The sequence below is a fragment of the Ornithorhynchus anatinus genome, chromosome 4, assembly GCF_004115215.2.
Source record: "Ornithorhynchus anatinus isolate Pmale09 chromosome 4, mOrnAna1.pri.v4, whole genome shotgun sequence".
Taxonomy (NCBI): domain Eukaryota; kingdom Metazoa; phylum Chordata; class Mammalia; order Monotremata; family Ornithorhynchidae; genus Ornithorhynchus; species Ornithorhynchus anatinus.
The window spans coordinates 2,210,080-2,227,960 of NC_041731.1; the positions used below are offsets into that span (position 1 = coordinate 2,210,080).

The 17,881-nt window shown below is 49.8% G+C and overlaps 1 protein-coding gene across 3 annotated transcripts in view; it reads left to right on the plus strand.

The window, feature by feature from the left end:
• Positions 1-16,663, plus strand: part of TSNARE1 (t-SNARE domain containing 1) — a 237,291-nt gene extending 220,628 nt beyond the window's left edge. For all 3 annotated transcript variants that reach the window (XM_029063152.2, XM_029063153.2, XM_029063154.1), the window contains one exon: positions 16,530-16,663. The gene's annotated coding sequence lies outside the window, so the exon portion shown is untranslated. The remainder of the gene's footprint in view (positions 1-16,529) is intronic.
• Positions 16,664-17,881: the final 1,218 nt, after the last annotated feature.

Here is a 17,881-nt window from a genome sequence, read left to right on the forward strand (position 1 = left end):
AAATACGATCGATAAATATGATTGATTGATTGATTGGCTGTCACAATAACGACCGGGCCCTCAGCTTCACAGCCAGTCCTCAAAACAGCAGGTTGAAGTAACGTGGCCGGGGAATCAGAAAGTCCTGGGTTCTAATCCCGGCTTTGCCACTTGTCTGCAGTGTGACCCTTGGGCAAGTCACTTAACTCCTCTGTGCCTCGGTTCCCTCGTCTGTAAAATGGAGATTAAGATTGTAAATCCCGTGTGTCTGATTAGCCTGCATTTACCCCAGCGCTTAGTACAGTGCCTGGTACGTAATAAGTGCTTAACAAATACCACAGTTATTATTATTATTAAAACCCACGGCATCGCCGCCATTCACTTCCATCAGCCCACCTGCCTACCCCCTCACCTCCCTCCCACCCTCGTCCTGCTCCTGCCTTCCTGGTCCAGAGGTCCCAGGGCTGGCCTGCAGCCAATACCCCGGACGCTCAGCTGAAATTTCAGAGGAGAAAAAGGCAGGAAAGGGAAAGAGGTAGGAAGAGAGGAGAGGAACGGTGATGGGAGGATGAGGTAGAATTAGATGGGCAGCAGACAACAGAGAGTCTAAACAGTGACCCTCATCTTCAGCCATCCCACCTCCTCCTCCCCGCCGGCACTCTCACAGTCCCCTGAGGTACTCACCAAAGAAGTCTTCTAGTTGGGACAGCTGAGCGAGACAGATATTCAGCCGCTCCCACCCTGCTACCTTCCACCCTCCTGCCCCCGGTCGGTGTGCTACCTCTGCTCCCCGGGGTATCTCGGGCTGGAAGACCGGCCCAAGCCAGAGCCCTCACTGCCCCGTGTTGGGGCTCTATGGCAGCAGTGGTGACAGCGGGGGAGGGACCTGGGCCTCCCTCCCTCCCTCCCTCGTGGTCGCCACCGCCCCCAGGCCTGAGGCCCAGGTTAGACTCAGGAAGGACAGGAAAAGTTGGGAGAGCAGGCTTACCCTGGTTCCGGCTGCCCACCGACATTCACCCCCAGGGAGGAAAGCATCGTGCTGCCCCACCCGTCCTCGGGCCCCTCCTCCCGTCCCTCCTCACCACCCCCCTCACACACACTAGTAGATCTGCTGCCTGAAGACATTCAGTAATTACAATAATAAATTCAATAATCAAATTAAATCCAAAGGATGGAATTAAATATTCATTTTCAATAAGGCACGTGGAGAGCATTATTTGCTGGGGAGGAACCACCAGTCTCCGGAAGGAGAGGATATTGAGGGCGGGGAAAGGAGAATGGGGAGACAGACCCTTCTCCAGTCTCCCTGCAAAGTCTCTTCAGGCCACGGAAGCCCAAGCCTCATCCCTCCGCAGCCCCTTCGGACTCTAAAATGACCCCTCGGTCCTCAACGAACTGGTCCAGTCAAGCCAGGGAGAAGAAAGAGAGGTCGGCCCAATTTGAGTCAAGGAAACGGGGCAGTCTGAGAACCAGAGGTTTCACTACCCGGTCCGAAGCCCCGGCTAATGGCTGACACCCTGATGGTCCAGTGGGTCTGTCCTTACTGTCCTGGTCCTGTCCCCTTCCGGTCTCCTCCAGGCTCTTAAGGGCTTCTTGCTTTATTCATTAATTATTGAGTTAATCGATTATAATTGCACTATTTGTTAAGTGCTTACTATGTGCCTAGCACTGAACTAAGCATGGGGTAGATACAAGCTGTCAGGGCAAGTACAGTCTCTGTGCCACAAAGAGCTCACAATCTATGTACAAGGGAGAACAAGTATGGAATCCTTATTTTAGAGATGGGGAAACTGAGGCACAGAGAAGTCAAATGACTTGCCTAAAGTCACATAACAGGCAATTGGCAGAGCTGGGGTTAGAACCCACGTCCTCTGCTTCCCAGTCCATTGCTTCTCCACTAGGCCATGCTGTCCTCCTTGAGGACAGGGATGGTGTCTACCAACTCTAGTGCGCTCTCCCAAGCACATAGAACAGCGTCCTCTCCTCAGTAAGTGCTCAATAAATGTCATTGATTGATTGATAGAAGAAGGTTATGGGGTATTGGGTGTCAGTCCCTTAAACCATGAGGGTGGAGGTCCAGGAGACAAAGATCAAAAGTGTCCCTCAGAATCCTATGACCGCAGTTTCAAACAGAACTTTGACCGTGTGGACCAGTGGCAAACCCAGGAATGATTCTGCTTGTGGCATGTCTTTATATGAGACAGAAACAAGTGAATCTGTGGACCCTATTCCTCAAGGAAGGAGCTCTGGGCCATGAATTAAGGGTAAAATTATTAGGAGACAAAAACAGTAAATTCACAAAGGGCAATAAAACTATACCCGGACATCAATTTTGATTTATGGAGAACAGGGCGTAGCAGGCAAACTGGATTGCTCTGTCTGATGGAGTTTAGGAATGAGCTGGAGAAGAGAATGCAATAAATACTTCACATTTGGCCTTCAGTAAAGCATTTGATACATTGGCTAATGAAATTATTTCCTGCCAAATTAGCTGGAATTGGCTTGGAGAGAAACACAGCCGGGGGCATTAAAAGTCCAGAAGCATGGTGTTCCAATCATATGAACACTGTATCCTTTGAATTCAGAAGAGACAATACCGCCCGCCGAATGGTGGTTAGGTAGCCGCGGTACCCAGGGACGGATGGTCGGAGGGGGGGAAGAATGGGTGCTGAAAGGACCAGTATTCATTCATCCATTCATTCAATAGTATTTATTGAGCGCTTGCTATGTGCAGAGCACTGTATTAAGCGCTGGAATGTACAATTCAGCAACAGATAGAGACCATTCCTGCCCAATGACGGGCTTACAGTCCAGTTGGGGGAGACAGATGGACAAAAACAAGACAACATAATCACAGTAAATAGAATCAAGGGATGGACACCTCATTAACAAAATAAATAGGGTAATAGAAATCTATACAAATGAGCACGGTGCTGAGGGGAGGGGAAAGGAGAGGGGGAGGAGCAGAGGGAAAGGGGGCTTAGCTGAGGGGAGGTGAAGGGGGGAAGGGGAAGGGAGCAGAGGGCGGAGGGGGAGCAGGGAGGGAGCAGAGGGAAAAGGGGAAGCTCAGTGTGGGAAGGCCTCTTGGAAGAGGTGAGCTCTCAGTAGGGCCTTGAAGAGGGGAAGAGAGTTAGTTTGGCAGAGGTGAGGAGAGAGGGCATTCCAGGACAGCTATAGGATGTGGGCCAGGGGTCGACGGCGGGATAGGCGTGAACGGGGGACGGCGAGGAGGCGGGCGGCAGAGGAGCGGAGCGTGCGGGGTGGGCGGTGGAAAGAGAGAAGGGAGGTGAGGTAGGAGGGGACAAGGTGATGGACAGCCTTGAAGCCCAGAGTGAGAAGTTTTTGTTTCGTGTGGAGGTTGATAGGCAACCTCTGGAGGCTTTTAAGGAGGGAAGTGACAGGCCCAGAGTGCTTTTGAAACCTCCAATCCCATCCCTCCTACTGGGCTATAAATTCCTTGAGGGCAGAGATTAGGCAGTTCACCTCTAACATAATCATTTTCACTGAGCACTTACTCTGTGCAGAGCACTGGATTTGGGAGAACTACATAGAGACAGTGGACACAATACCTGCTTTTCACAAGTACTTTATTTGGAGACCTGCACCCATCGGTGCCCAATAAATTTCTATGATTGATGATAGTGTACAACAGATTTGGTAGACACATTCCCTGTCCACAAAGAGCTTGCAATTTAGAAGAGGCGGCAGACATTAATATGAATAGATATTGACTGACCACCCCAGTGAACTAGAAGCACTGCTTTCTGCGAATTTCTACGGGAACCACACCCAGATCCCAAATACTTCCCTCCCCACCCTGTCGGATAGGATTGAGGATTGAGATTAGAGGCCCACACAGCCAGGTATTGTATATCCTACTTGTAGCAGATTGTCTCACCCCAGGAAAGAGAGCTTTCCTGGGTTCTAGAAAGGGGAGGCCTCATTTAAATCCAGTCCTGGGTGTGGAGAAGCCTGGTAAAATGGGAGCAGTCACTCCCTCCCCCACATTCACCAGCTGTGAGCACTGAGGTCACAGTTGGGGGGTGGGGGGGAGCTTGGTTTCTCCCACAGCTGCTTTCCTGGAAACTCCCCATGCCTGCACACCTGAAGTTACCAATTAATCACTCAGAGCGGCTCTGGATGCAATAAAGCACGATTAACATTGGGGCTCTAAGAGAGCACCTTGTCTTCTTCCCTAACAGCTCATTAGGAAAAGACTAAACAACCTTGGACTTTATAGTCATTTAAAAAGAAAGGTTTTGTTGCAGCTGGTGTCTGCAGAGCCTGGCAGCTGCTCCCTTTTCCTCCACTGAGCAATAGGTCCTGAACACTTCTGAGCAAAAGCCAGGCCTTGTCACTTCTAACCCTTCTGAAGCTCCTGCTTCACACCTCTGAGGCAGAGGTGAGAAGAGGGGGAAGTGGGGCAGGGGGAGAGGGGGCAGGTGAAAAGAGATCGTTTCCTTCCTACCACAGGTTAAAACAAGGAGGTTGCAGACAGGCTCATCCCCACCTCCTGTCCCAGAACAAAACAGGAGGGAAATGATAATAAAAATGATACTTAAGTGCTTATTATGTACCAAGCACCGTTCTAAGCACTGGGGTAGATACAGTAAATCAGATTGGACACAGTCCTTGTCCCACATGGCACTCACACTCTTAATCCCCATTTTACAGATGAGTAACGGAGGGATAGTCAAGTGAAGTGACTTCTCTGAGGTCACACAACAGACTTGGGGTGGAGCGGGGATTAGATACCCCGGCCTGTGCTCTATCCACTAAACCGCACCGCTTCTCATGGAAATGGGTTGAAGCTGAAGCAAGGGAGGGTAAAGTTGGATAAAAGGAAGAACTTCTTGGCTGATTGTGGCAAAGAAGAACAGAAGGGGCTGGGCTGTGGGTGACTTTAATCCCTGGAAATCATCTGTGTAACATGGATGGGGACTGTTCTGTCTGTGGGAGGAAGGGTGGGGCCCTGTCTCTGTCAGACCAAGAGCCCAAGGAGCCTCAGGTGCTTTCTAATTCATGCCCCCCCAGACCTAGGGAATAAAGTTCCTCATGTCCATTTGTAGTTGAGAGAGCTGCAGCCCGGTGAGGTGGTATGACTTGCCTAATTGCACACGGCATTACGCAGAAGGATGGAACCTGGGCTTGCAGAACCTCAAACTCCACCACACGCTGGAGGGAGCGGGTGCCAGTTTCCGGGCCTATGCCCCAGCCTCCAATCTGGAGATGTGTCATCTGCTCTCTTTCTGGCACCGGGCTTCATTTTGAAAATGATACTTCCACCTATACAAGGAACCCTGTGATTCATTCCAAGGGCCTCCTCAACTGGGTCAGTCAGCCAGCTGGTCACAGGCCTTTACTGCGCCCCTGGGATTCCTCTCTAGAACAGACAGTGCGTGGCCCTGTCCTGGGGATATTCCGTTAGTAATACTATTTGTCAAACATTCACTGTGTGTAGAGCTCTGTGCTTAGTGCTGGGAGAAAATATACAGGTGGAAATGAAACACGGGCCCTGTTCTTCAAGAGGCTCCTAATCAATCAATTGTATTTATTGAGTGCCGTATTTATTGCTTTGGAGAGGGCAGTGTAACAGATTTTGTAGACTTGTTCCCTGTCCACAAGGAACTTACAGTCCATCAGAAGAGACAGAACAGACCCACCAATGAAAGGAGAGCACTCAGAGGGAAGAGAAGCAGCATGGCTTAGTGGATAGAGCTGGGAGTCAGAAAGATCCAAATTCTAATACTGAACCTGCCACTCGTCTGCTGTGGGACCTTTGACAAGTCATTTAACTTCTCCGTGCCTCAGTTACTTCATCTGTAAAATGGGGATTAAGACTGTGAGCCCCATGTGGGACATGGTGTGTGTCCAACCTGATTAGCTTTTGTCTACCTAGAGTTTAGCACAGTGACTGGCACGCGGTAAGTGTTTAACAGATACCATAAGAAAAGAGTATCCAGGATTGTGTAGGGGTTGGAGATTTTACGAAGTTCCTTCTCACCTGGAAACAGAGGAGGTTCGGGCAAAAGCCAGAGACGGGAGCTTGAGAAAGAGGACAAGAAGTCAGTGATGGAGTCAAAAGAAACCAGGTGCCTCTTTCCCTCCACAAGCTCCTACCAGAAGTTTTCCTCCCTAATCAATCGATGGTGTTTATTGAGTGCTTAATGTTTGCAGAGCCCTGAACTATAGGTGTGGTTGGGAGAGTACAACATTAGAGTAGGTAGACATCCCTTCCAAACCTTCGTACCCCTTCCACGCAGGGCCTGGAGAAGTTGCAGGAGAGGAGTGGGGAGAGACTGGGTTCCAGCTGGCTCTGCCTCCACCCCAGCTGGCTGAATTCCTTTCCCTGCATCCAAATTCGGTATCCCCCCTCCCCACACCGCCTCGGTCTGCACACGGCAGCTCTGCCTGGGTAACTGGGCGGCCCTAGGCTGTGGGACCAGGCTGCCTCGCCATCCCCAGCAGATGTTTGCTCTTCAAAGCTGTCTCTTCTGAGGTCTCTTATTCAAATATGATCGGAAAGCGAGATGAGGGGAGAGGCTTTCAAATGCAAATGTGCGTTGAGGTAGAGCATATGTCTGAGGTATGGAAAGGGGAACCTTTGGCTTCTCTTTTGCAGGGATTTTATTTAAAGAACCAGTGCAGAGTGCCTCAAAGGTGGAGTGAAAGATCAGGGGGTGAGAAGGAAGGTCCCTGCCTGGTAGGGGGATGGACAAGGGTAAAAGGACCATTACGGGCAGGGAACGTGCCCGCTAACTTTCCGGTATTGTGCTCTCCCAAGCTCTTAGGACAGTGCTCTGCACATCGTAAGAGCTAAATAGATACCATTGATTGATTGATTGATTGATTGACCATCCCTTCTTCCTCTGCATCCTGTGGTGCTCTTTCAGTAACCGTGACTGGTGTCAGGCTGACTGAGATGTCAGGTCATTAACGAAACATATCAGGGAGATCGTCCGCCCTCAAAATATTGTTTGGTCATCTCTTTCCCACCCTCTGCCCCATCGATGAGTCTAGGTGCTGCTGCTACCAGGTCCAGGTTCTCCTGGCCCAGGATTGTGTCATTTTCTGGGGTGAATGATTTCTGCAAATTATTTGCTCATCATTTTGATGTTTGTCAATACTTCTGTCTGCCCCCACCATTAGAAGGTAAGCTGTTTGAGGGCAGGAAATGCATATCTTGTGCCAGTTGTACTTTCCCAAGCAGGGCCCCAGCCAGGGTGGACTCCTGCTCAGGTGGAGTGGGGAACTGTGCCCTAGCGTTAAGGTCGGGGTCCTGGGCAGGGAGCTCCTTAGGGGCAGGTAGATGGTTTCTAGCCTCCGTCCCGTCCCTTACGCCCCAACCACGGCCACAAGTAGCATCCGAGCTGGAAACCGTCGCATCTTGTCTCCACTGCCACCATCCTGTCTGATACAATTCATCTGCTCAAAAGAATGGCCGGTAACTTGAGGCCCTCAGCCCCACTTGGAAGGTCACTGGACCTGTTCTTCTGCTTCCAGACAGAATGACCCCCCCCCCAGTTTTTCCAGAATCCATCCGCTGTCTCCGTCTTGGTGGAGAGGGCCAGAACCTCACCATCCATACACTTTTGCCAACACCCCAACCCATGTCCCAGCTGTGGGTGGACAGGACTGGGAACTGTGGGGATGGGCAGGGGGTGCAGAGGCGAGGGTGCTCGGATCCCGATGTCACGAGCAGAAGCCTTGCTCTGTTTAGAGCCGGAAGTTTGGAATTCTTTCTCCTCCTCCTCCTCCTCCCTCTTCTTGTAGTCATCTTCCCCTCTTCTCCTTGGTTTCCTCTCTTCCCGGTGAATAGCTTCCATCCATCTGTTAAAATGTAAAGGTCTCCCTCAGCTAGCATCCATTAAAGTACCATATGGCCAAGGAAGAGCCTGAGGTGAATGGGGGCAGAGAACTCATCTCAGATCACACAGGCAGTTGTGTGTTGGCAGTTTAATTAGGAAAGCGCTTCATAAGTAATGCTCCAGCTTCTCCGTGGTCTTTCTCCCTCCGACCCCGACTCTATGCAGCCAGGCGGCATTGGAAGGAGGTTAAGGGGAGGTAAGAGGAGGCCTGGTGCTCCCTTGACCTCCAGCAAGCCAATCCATGTTGACTCAGAGATTGGAAAGTGAGCAGGATTCCAGATCACCACCTCTCTCTCCGTCCCCTTCAATCTCCCGCTCCTCACGACCCCCGGTCCCCAGCGCCGTCCGCCGCTAGAAGAGAACGGAGATTCTAGATGGAAGAAGTGGAAGTTTGGTTCTCTCCTGAAGCTCTCGCTGTGTGGCCGAGCCATAGCTCTCTAGACGTAGGGGTTGGGATTACCCCTTCAGGCTTTGCCTCACCAGATGGCCGCCTGAATCACCGGGATTGATTAAGCACTAGCTGCGGGCAGAGCACTATGCCGGGTGCTCGGGGAGCAAGCAAAAGAAGCGAAAGATGCAATTCTCAGAACTATGTGTGTGTGCGTGAGTGTGTGTATGATCGCATCTGTCCCCGCCCCCATCAGCTTGCATTAAGGATGAGTGAAGATACCTCCCCTCAGGAGCCCCGTTTTTAAGAAAGTAAAATACAGAATTTGCCACAAGCAGCCCCTGAACCGCTGCTCAAAGACTTCTGAAGATAATTCTAGCCCGTCGAGCTGAAAGGGTTTCCTGGTGGATAGGAAGGGTATTTAGTTTTCAGCTAGTCACTTCCTCGTTACATCTTGAAGCATGGCAGCACGGGATAGGTTGAACGGGACTGGACCTTCAGTCGGTGACTGGGAAGGGGTCAGGCAGGGCGCCTTTCACTCTGACTACCAGTCGTTCTATCATGCAGCAGTAGCCCGAGGATCTTTGCGGTTTCTCAGAACAGCTAAATTTACTTAGCAATTTCCCGAGCCCTGGCCCCTTGATGGAGTCAAATGTTTTGGTAAGGTCAGTGAACACAGTTTAGAGGTCTTGGTTTTGCTCTCTGCATTTCCCTGGGCCTGTGGCACGACAGAGATCAGATCTGTTGGGATGTGCCTGGACTGGGATCCAGGTAGCTCATAATTGACTGTATTCTTCAACAGTCTTTCTGGAAGGACTCAGGAGAGAGAGACACACACACACACACACACACACACACACACACACACACAAGACACCTAAATGACGACGAATGGCTTTGCAGATTCACCACAGCGCCGTGGGCTGACGATAAATCTCAATAAAGGAGAAGTTGCATCCCAGCCCACGCTTGGCAAACCCTACACACAAATAAGAGTTTTCACCAACACAGAATTTGAAACTCATACCAATTCTGGTCCCCGTCTCCCTATTAAGAAGCAGTGTGGTCTAGTGGAAAGAACGAGAGCCTGGGAGTCAGAGGACATCGGTTCTAATCCTGGCTTTGCCACTTGCTTGCTGTGCGACTTTGGGCAAATCACTTTAGTTCTCGATGCCTCAGTTTTCTTATCTCTAGAAGGGGGTTCAATACAAGGTAAATAATAATAATAATAATTATGATAGTTGTTAAGGCTTCCTATAAGCCAAACGCTGTTTTAAGTGCAGGGGTAGATATAAGGTAATCAGATTGTCTCACGCGGGGCTCACAGTCTGCCCGTTTGACAGATGAGGTAATTGAGGCACGGAGAAGTTAAGTGACTTGCCCGAGGTCACACAGCTGAGAAGTGGCGGAGCCGGGATTAGAACCCACGTCCTCTGACTCCCAAGCCCGTATTCTTGCCACTCGGTCATGCTGCTTCTGTTCTCTTTCTCCCATAAACTGTCAACCTCTTGCCAAACAGGGATTATGTAGGACCCAATGATCTTGTATCTACCCCAGCACTTAGAACCGTGCCTGGCCCCTACTAAGTGCTCAACAAATGCCACAATCTTTGTTGTTGTTAATATTATAAGTATTGTATGGCTGTGAGACCTGGGCCTACAACAGAAAACCAGGTTCCAAAGCAGAGGCAGGCCCTGTGTGGGGAAAACAGAGTAGAGCATTATAATAATAATAATGTTGGTATTTGTTAAGCGCTTACTATGTGCCGAGCACTGTTCTAAGCGCTGGGGTAGACATAGGGGAATCAGGTTGTCCCACGTGGGGCTCACAGTCTTAATCCCCATTTTACAGATGAGGGAACTGAGGCACAGAGAAGTGAAGTGACTCGCCCACAGTCACACAGCCGACAAGTGGCAGAGCTGGGATTCGAACTCATGAGCCCTGACTCCAAAGCCCGTGCTCTTTCCACTGAGCCACGCTGCTTCTCCATTACAGATCCCCTTACCCTGTAAGCTCCCTGTGGGCAGGGTTCATTTCTACCAAGTCTGTTGTACTTTTCCAAGCGCTTAGTACAGCACTCTGCACATCGTAAACACTCGATGAATAGCATTGGTCGACAGCTTGATTGATCTACGTTTAAACACAACTGATGTCACAGGGTGGGTTTGTCTTTTCAGTCACACTTGCACCCAGGGAGAGGATCCCACAACCCTCCACGTCGTCTTGGGAGATGAAGGCTATCTTCCATGTTCCCCAGGCTGTCCCAGGCCAGCTCTCCTCCGATGACCCTCCAACTGCTGGAGTTAGAGATCAGGACTGGGGGTCATTTTTCATGAAGAACCTACACCCCTAAAAGGCTTCCAAAAACCATGAACACTCTTAGATTTCCCCTCAAGTAGTCTAGCGTACAGAATCTTTAATTCTGCTTCTGGCAAGCGAGGTGCCACTTAAGCACCTCGTAGCATTAAATGCTTTTCTGGAGGGCTGGATGGAGGACGGGAGAAGGTTCAGAGAGGAGGGTTTTGACCACTGGATCCTGAACGGTTTGGGGGCCGCCAAATGGTCCAATCTGGGAGAGCCCAAATCTGGAGACGTCCATTGTTACTTGGTGGGGAAAACAGTCCAGAGAGAGAGAGAGAGAGATCCTAGCCTTGAGGGAGTCAGTGAGGGAGGCAATTACCTCAGAGCTGGGAGGGGGGGATTTATGTGGGGGTGGGGGGCTACTGGCCGGCAGTGTGACAGTACTGTGGGGACAGCAGTGGTTAAAAATTTCTAATTCTTCATCCAAGGTGAGAAGTGGGACCTGCGAACAGGGACTTGGATGAGGTAGGGGAGTACATCATCTTTGGGCACGGTTGGGGAGGGGGGCAACTGGAGAATCACTCAAGTTTTGCGGGTTTGACCTGGCTTCTGTATGTCATCGTGTTGTGCTGTAAGCGTGTAAAATAGTAATGTCACAGTCTTCTGGAACGTGGAACGTGTGTTCTGCTTTAACCCCCCAAGGAGGGGCCAGGATTCGGGCAGACACTTCACCACGCCGTGACCTTGATATGGAGCATTTAAAGTCCCAGAGGCATGGTCTTTTGACTTCTACGTGATCTCTCTTCTCGGGTATGTCCAGGGAAAGTCCAACCCCGCCCCGGATTACCGTTTCCCACAGTGCCCCCTGCTAGTCCAGAGAGCGCGGGCCATTTTCTTTTGGGGCTCCTTAGCTACTCCAGAATACATCTGGCTTCGCAGTGAGCCGTGACATCATCTCCTCGACAACTTCAAGCTTTTAGTACAGAACTGTGCACACGGTAAGTACTCAGTAAATACCACTGATGGACTCTGCCTTGTGCCATTTTGCTCCTTCTGCCTCCCAGAGTTTGAAAATCGCTGAGCGAGTTGTTGTGAGATTCTCAGCCCAACATCCAATTCTGAGCTTAATTGCTTTCTGGCAACTAGTAGATTATTTTGATGGTGTTGACATGCTTAGCTGGCTAGCATTGAAGGGGCTGGAGCGGAAAGAAGCTGGGCAGGCTTAGGTCTGTCAGATGGCCCGTAGCGGAGTAGAGTGTTTTGTTTGCGGTGGTTTGCTGAAAATCCATTCTGACTTGGGAGGAGGTGTCTCTGCTCCAGCAAGTTTGCAAATTATTCAGTGAGTTGTGCATTAGGGTCCATTAGGTCATTGGCTGGTGCTCTGGACTCTTCATTCACTCTCCTATGTCTGTCTCTGGACAAAACATTTGCTTTCCTGGTATTTGGGGCCTCAAGTGGCGTTTACAGAGGTACATTTCTGAACAGGGGTTGTTGTTTTTCATGTCTTTGCTTGCGCTTGAGTCTCTCTTTCCTAATTAACCTCCCTGCCTCCTGTCTCTCCCCACTCCAGTCCCTACTTTACTCTGCTGCTGGGAACATTTTTCTACAAAAACGTTCAGGAAATGTTTCCCCACTCCTCGACAAACTCCAGTGGTTGTCTATCCACCTCCGTATCAAACAGAAACTCCTTATTGTTGGCTTTAAAGCAATCACCTTACCCGCCCCTCAAAATGCTGCTCTCCTATTAAGACCCAGCCCGAACACTTCTCTTCTCTAATGCCAACCTACTCACTGTACCTCAGTCTCATCTTTCTTGCCGTCGACATCTCATCCACATCCTGCCTCTAGTTTGGAATTCCCTCCCTCTTCATATCTGACAGATAATTACTTTCCCCACCTTCAAAACCTTATTAAAGGCACATCTCCTCCAAGAGAGCTTCCCTGAATAAGCCCTCGTTTCCTCTTCTCACCCTCCCTTCTGCATCGCACTGATTTGCTCACTTTATTCACTTCTCCCTCAGTCCCAGAGCACTTCCGTATCTATCCATAATTTTTAAATTTATATAATAATAATAATAACGATGGTATTTGTTAAGCACTTACTGTGTGCCAAGAAATTACTATGTGCTAAGTGCTGGGGTAGATGTAAGGTAATCAGGTTGGCCCACGTGGGGCTCATAGTCATAATCCCCATTTTACAGATGCGATAACTGAAGCTCAGAGAAGTTAAGTGGCTTGCCCAAGGTCACACAGCATTCAAATGGTGGAGCCGGAATTAGAACCCACGTCCTATGACTCCCAAGCCTGTGCTCTTGCCCCTAAGCCACGCTGCTTGTCTGCTTCCCCCTTCTAGACCATAAGCTCTTTGTGGGCAGGTAATGAATGTGTACACCAACTCTGTTATTTTGTGCTCTCCCAAGTGCTTAGTACAGTGCTCTGCTCACAGTAATCACTCAATAAGTACAATTTATTGATTGATTGATTAGGCCCCCTCATCCACTGCCCTGGGTTGTGTGCTTATGGCATAATGGAAATAGCCCAAGCCTGGGAGTATGAAGTTCTAATCCCGGGCCCTACCCAAATCACTTAACTTCTCTGGGCCTCGATTTCATCATCTTTAAAATGGGGATGAAATACTTGCTCTCCCTCCCCCTTTTAGACTGTGAGCCCCACATGGGACAGAGACTGTGTCCAATCTAATTGTATTGTATCCGCTCCAGGGTTTATCACAGTGTCTAGCCTATGGTAAGCATATAATAATAATAATAATGTTGGTATTTGTTAAGCGCTTACTATGTGCCGAGCACTGTTCTAAGCGCTGGGGTAAACACAGGGGAATCAGGTTGTCCCACGTGGGGCTCACAGTCTTCATCCCCATTTTACAGATGAGGGAACTGAGGCACAGAGAAGTTAAGTGACTTGCCCACAGTCACACAGCTGACAAGTGGCAGAGCTGGGATTCGAACTCATGAGCCCTGACTCCAAAGCCCGTGCTCTTTCCACTGCACCACGCTGCTTCTCCAATATATATATAACAAATGCCAATATAAAATGATGATGATGATGATGATGATGAAGACGATAATCTGGGTGATGTGTTTATCCTGTCTCCCTCATCAGATTGTCAGCCCTTCAAGGACCATCCCTTCTTCCGCTGCATCCTGCCACTTTCTTTCAGTAACACTAACTGGTGTCAGGGTGACTGAGATATCAGGCCGTTAAGGAAACATATCAGGGAGATTGTCTGTCCTCAAAATATTGTCTGGTCATCTGCTTCCCACCCTTTACCCCACTGATGAGTCTCGGAGGTGCTGCTGCCTGCTCCGGGGTCTCCTGGTCCAGGACTGGGTCATTTTCCAGCGTGAATGATTTCTACAAATCATTTGCTCATCATTTTGATGTTTGTCGATATTTCTGTCTGTCCTCTCCACTAGCTGGTAAGCCGTTTGAGGCCAGGAAATGCATGTCTTGTGTCAGTTTACTTTCCAAAGCAGTCCCCCAGCTGGGGTGGACTAGCTCTGGTGGAGTGGGGAACTGTGCCCTAGGGTTAGGGTCAGGGGTCCTGGGCGGGGAACTCCTTAAGGGCAGGTCGATGCTTAATAGCCTCTGACCCTGCCTCTTGCCCCCAACCTTGGCACCGCAGAGTATCCAAGCTGGAAGCCATCTCCAAAGAAGCCGTCAGCGTTCATGAAAAAAGACCCTTCCTCTCTCACCTCCATCCCCGCATCCCCCCCCACCCCCACCCCACATGCCGACTCTCCGACCCAGAATTATTTCTGACCCATCAGAGCCCCTTTCGTTCTTAGTCAGCCTTTGCAAGGAGAACTATTTATTTCTCTGACACAGGACATTCAGTTGACTTTTCCTCAAACTCACAAGGACAGAGAGGCTCATTTCCTTGATGGCTCTTAACCCTGCTGAACCCCACTCTTCCAGGAAACATCCCAGGCAGATAAGCCAGCCAGCCCTCTCTGTGAATGGCATCCAGCGACTGTCCCCTTCACGGGGAGCAGAGGGGATTTGTTGTGCGGAAAAATGCTAATAACAGATATTCTGCTTTTCACCTCATTCACGGAGTAGGAGCATAGCAATTAGCGACACAGTTCATACGCTGTTCTATATTTACCTTCCTATCCAGAGCCTGGGGCTCCGCTTCTGACGGGGCTGAGGCTCAGACAGTGGAAAGGTTGAGGAGGGGGGCGGGCCAACGATTTAATAATGATCGTGATGATAACGTCAAGCGCTTTGCTGAGCTTTGGGAGTCTGTGGAAGAAAATCAGATCGGACGTGTTCCCTGTCCCACTTGAAGCTCACCGTCTAACAGGGAGGGAGCCCAGGCATCTTATCCCCATTGTACCGATGAGGAAACTGAGACCCAGAGAGGTTAAATGACAGTCGGCGGGTGGTGGAGCCAGGACACGAACCCCGGCTTCCTGACTCCCAGCCCCGTGCACTTTGCAACTGCGCTGCCTCGGTTTAGAAATCACGATTGTGTTCCTTGAAGAGGTGGCCCCCTGAATGTGGGGAGAGCTGTGATTTAGTTTTTTTTTTAATGGTATTTGTAAAGCACCAACTATGTACCAGGCACTGCACTAAACCCTGGGGTGGATACAAACTAATCAGGTTGGACACAGTCCATGTCAATCAATTAATCACAGTATTTATTGAGTGCTTACTGTGTGCAGGGCACTATACTAAGCGCTTGGGTGAGTTCAATACAAAATATAACAGTCACATTCCCTGCCCACATGGAGCTCACGGTCTAGAGCTTACAGTCATGAGTCTCACAGTCGTATTTTACATATTTTACAGTCCATACTTTTCAGATGAGGTAACTGAGGCACAGGACAGTGAAATGACTGGCCCAGGGTCTTAGAGTAGACAAGTGACGGATTAGAATTCGGGTTCTTCTGTCTCCCAGGCCCGTACTCTATCCACTAGGCAATGCTACTTCTTGCATTCGCGTTACGATTCCCATCAGCCTGCTTATTTCAGGCTCAGCCTAATTCTTCCAGGCCCCGACCCCGGGAACCCGGGCAGAATCATGTGACCTGGACAACGGTGTCTCCTGACAACTGTCTCCCACACCCAGAAGCGCAGAATGTAATGACAGTATTTACTGAACACCTGCTGACTGCAGAGCACTGTATAGAGAAGCAGAGTGGCTCGGTGAAAAGAGCCCGGGCTTGGGAGTCAGAGGTCATGGGTTCGAATCCCGGCTCTGCCACTTGGCAGCTGTGTGACTGTGGGCAAGTCACTTAACTTCTCTGTGCCTCAGTTTCCTCATCTGTAAAATGGGGATGAAGACTGTGAGCCTCTTGTGGGACAACCTGATCACCCTGAATCTCCCCCAGCGCTTAGAACAGTGCTCCACACGTAGTAAGCGCTTAACAATGCCACCATTATTATTATTATTATCATTATTGTTATTATTAAAGCAGTTGGGAATGTAACACATGCTTAGGACCTATTCCCGTCCCTCAAAGAGTGTCCACTCTAGTGGAAGCTGGACTGGGCAGTTTAGGAGAGTGGCTGATTGTCAGTCACTTTATACATTCCCCTCAGTGCTTCTATCTAAATCTGTGAATAGGGTGTCTTTCTTTTGTTTCCATTGTTTTTAATCTTGCTGTAGAAACAGTAGTGGTATTTATTAAATGACTATTTAATGGCAGAATGACTGCTTGGATGAGTACAACAGCTTGAGGAGCTTACAATCTACTACAAGAATGAAAGGCCCTAGAGATAATCTGCAAGATAGAAGGTACATGGCACTCTAGTGACCTAAAACAGTTGACGGGCCTCCCCCAGTCTGAGCCACTGAGGAGCACGGGAATGGTTATTGGCAGGAGCGGAGTTGGGCATCATGAATGGGGAATTTCCACTGGCCCTCGGGAATGGGGATAGGGAAGGAGTTTGTTTGTCCAGCCAGTTCTATGGGAAGTAGGCATCTGAAAGCTCCTGAAATCATGACTCAGTGGTTCTTTCTTTTGCAGATCTCCTGTGCACCTCTGCAAAGCTAAAGAGACTTGAAGGAGCTCTGCTTTTGGCCGTGTATCAACGTCTGCTCTCTTGAATCCATCCCAGCCGATGACTCTGCTGCCAATAAATGCTGGTGCCGTGTGAGAGACGTCCGGACTCCGGTGTCATTTCTGTGTGCCTCTTGGTCTTGTATCGGGGCCTAGAAATATTTTCTGACCTTGTACTGTGGAATCCTTTTTCCTTGTCCCAAGTACCCTGGGATTGGGGATTTACTGCAAACAGAAGTTAGTGATTATATGGGTTTGCAGCCCCATCGCTCTTATTTCATCTTTCAGGTGTGTCCTTTCTACCCGCTACTTAGGGCATTTCAGCTGGGGTAGGGCGATACGTGTCTGTGTATCTCTTTGTGTGTTTCTGTGTTTCTGTGTATATGTCTGTGCATTCGTGAAAAAGGTTTACTGGATCCTATCACTTCCACCTTGCTCCAGAAACAGCTCTTGGGGTTTTATGCTACCACAAAATAGAGTTCAAGAGGTCACCTGAATGGCTCACCTCTGACTCAAAGCAGAATTGCCCTAAGCCTAACCCCAATACCATACTGCAGTCTGGAGCCTGGCCGCCCTCACACTCAGTTCTAACCTTAATCCCTTCTGCTACAGTTTAATTAGGTCTCTCTCTTCCCATTCTGTCCTTCTCAGAGACAGAGGGCTGGCTCAGGCCCCTGGTCCATCCGGCCCAGGATTCTGTCTGCAGCAGTGGTATATGGAAATGGCAGGGGCAGGTAATGCACCTTCTTCAAAACCGTGTCAGAGGCATTCCCTTTTGTGGCCAGAATTGACTCTCGCCCCTGCCCTGGCTCTCCAGCCCACCTCTGGTTTCCCTTCTGTTTTATTTTTATTTTAAATTCTATTATGGGCAGGGAATATGTCTGCTAATGCTGCACTCCCAAGTGCTTAGTATAGTGCTCTGCACATAGTAAGGGCTTAATAGATACCACTGACTGTTTTGTTTTTTTTAAAAAAGCCACTCCATCGGGGACTTCCCCAGCCCCAATGCTGCCCCTGGCTCTTTCTGCTGCTCGTGGTCCCCACGCCCTGCGGGCTGGATCTCTAGTCTCCCCATCACTGGAAGTTCTGCCTCTGAACAACCTATCCTGCCCTCCCAGCTTGTGTTTGACCTGTTTCAGCATCCCCTACAGCAACTGCATGGGGATCCTGCTCCCTTCACTGCTAGGCCCGCATCCCACCCGAGGAAGCAGTGCTAGAGTGAGACAAGCCTCCGTTCCTGGACTTGTCTGCTGGGGCCCCGTGGCCTGCCACCGAGGTCGAGTGGGGCAGAGCCTGGAGACTGAGCCCTGACCGGGCAT